Genomic DNA, 2,741 nt, shown 5'->3' with positions numbered 1-2,741 from the left:
ATGTGGTAAGAAGCTTGCTTCCCAACTACATAGTTCTGGGTTCAGTCCCATTGCATGGCACCTTGGGCCAATCAAAGCCTTGTGAGTGGATCTGGTAGACAGAAACTGAAAGAAACCTGTCATATATATGTGTGTATATATATCTATGTGTGTGTTTTTATGTCTGTTTGTCCCCAACCAGTGTTGGTGTGTTTATGTTCCCATAACTTAGTGGTTTGGCAAAACAGTCTGATAGAATAAGTACTAGGCTTAAAAAAATAAGTCCTGGGGTCCATTTGTTTAACTAAATCCCTTTAGTGTGATGCTCCAGCATGGTCATAGTCAAATGACTGGAACAAGTAAAAGGATAAAAGGATGCATATAGACATGGCATAAAAAAGGGTCATTACATATTTCTTTACTGGAGTAAATTTGACTCAGTTGTTTCCAGTAGTCATTATAAGTTTGTTATTCAAAGCTTTACTCAATCAACCCATTGATTGGTTGAGAAACGACCTACAAAATTAACCCTTTAGCATTTAAAGTATGTCTGGAACATACTTAGAATAAGCATTACATACGACAGAATAATCTGAATTCTAAAGGGTTTAATGCTACTTTCATCAGAAAGTATGTATGTTATTTTTTAATAACAGTTTTATCCTTGAAATTTCATGCACTCAGAGAATGAACTTATCTCATTAGACATCTAGCGAAGTAATAGAAAATGAGACGTATTCAAGATGGGTTCTAGATGGCCTTTTGAAATACAGGTACAACTCAATTTTGTCAGCTGAGTAGACTGAAGCAATACATGAAATAAAGTGTCTTGCTGAAGGACACAATGCACTGCTAAAAACCAAACTCATGACCTTGCAATCGCGAGCCAAATACCCTAACCACTAAGCCATGTACCATCACTACACCTAAAATAACGAGTGAAAGTATGGTACTTAGTATTAGATCATGCTCACTCACTAAGAGACAGATGTATTTTTAAGTTACTTCATTGATTTCCAGCCCCCATTATTCCTAACAAGAATAAAACAATATTGGTCAGTCTCCAGCATTTTTATCAAGTTCTAACTTCAAATCATTCCTGCTTTGATATTGTCTTTCATCTTTCCCATATCCACAATGTAAATCTCAAAATTAATTTAATTGACTGTTCCTGTTTTAACCTCAGTGAATTTGGGAAACAACTTTGGTTAGGTTTCATTCCTTGTGTTGTTCTTTAGTCCCGGGCCTACCTCGATCGAGCATGCTTATTATCAAAGGTATTTCATCCTTGACAACCTCACAAAGCAATATTTTTCCACATACACAGTGCACCTAGAATTACATTATCTAATTTGTCCGTTTTTTAAAAGATGGTTTAGTGCGATTTGAGATAGATGTGTTTGCTATTTTGGGCATGTCAAACGTTCGTATAGAGACCCTCTTGCAGAGTCGAGGTTTCATTCTTATTTTAATAATAAAAAAATTAAAAAATTAAATAATCTCACACGATTTCTGTATTTCATACACTAAAACTATAAATGAACAGCTTCCGTTTCTCATATGATTTTAAAAACATGTTCGGAGTTGTCTCCCTTCCATACTGAGGTTCAAATAATATTTTCCAACGTGAAACTAGGATTAAGAGGTTCATTTGATTTAATCTTGATTGGTACTTTATTTTATCGATTCAAAAATATAAATTGATTTTGGTGAGATTTGAACTCAGAATCTAAAGAGACATTAACTAAAATTTGCACGCTATTTAGTCGAAGACGGTCTTATCCACTGACAATAGTTTTTTTACAATATAGCTTATTAATTGAATGATACTTCATTTTATTGGCCAATAAAGGACGAAATTCAAAACAGATTCCAACAAAATTTGAACTTAAAATGCTTGGTATTTTGTCTACCGGTCGCCTGAGTCTGTTATTTCGGTGCGTATATTTTGGATGTTCTTGGCAAGCATCGCACGCTTAAAGATGTCTTTTTAACTTTTTGTTCATTTTACTTGTTTCAGTCACTAGACCAGGCGTCGGGGAACTTTTTTTTAACCAATTACCATCATTACAACTGCTGACTCCGACATTTCATATTATTGTGTACCTAATTAATCTTAACCGTTACAATCAGCGAGTCGGGCGAAATGCTTAGCAGTCTATCTTTACGTTCTGAGTTCAAATTCCGCCGAGGTTGACTTTGCCTTTCATCATTTCGAGGTCGATAAAATAAGTACCAGTTGAGCACTGGGGTCGATGTGATTGACTTACTTCTTCCTCTAAATTGCTAGCCTTGTGCTAAAATTTGAACCCAATATCTAAAGCAATCACGCATATAGGACTTGGAATGATTTTTGGACATATTGATTCGGAAAAAAAGTGCGTCTTAAAGACCATCAACTATGGAACATTAACAACGGCAACCTTAAGAACAATATAAATAGAAGCAAGAGTACCGTCATATAAGATGCATGGCAATCAATTCAATGTTTTCTTTTTCTTTTTTTGACACTGACCATTTTCCGTTGCCACATGTTTTAACATGTAGGGCCTTAAAATGTTTTCGAATTACAAATATTCTTTTGCTCAACTTGACTAAAATAGATGTTTGAAGGAGATTTGACTGCTATTTCTAGCAGAAAACAATTACGTCGAGGCTCCGTGGTTGGCTCGAATGTCGTAATATTGGATGGAATTTTTATTCATTTATTTGTTTCAGTCTTTTGACTGCGGACATGCTGGAGCACCGCCTTTAGTCGAACG

Source organism: Octopus bimaculoides, chromosome 17 (assembly GCF_001194135.2).
Source record: "Octopus bimaculoides isolate UCB-OBI-ISO-001 chromosome 17, ASM119413v2, whole genome shotgun sequence".
Lineage (NCBI taxonomy): Eukaryota > Metazoa > Mollusca > Cephalopoda > Octopoda > Octopodidae > Octopus > Octopus bimaculoides.
This window is presented reverse-complemented; position numbering follows the sequence as displayed.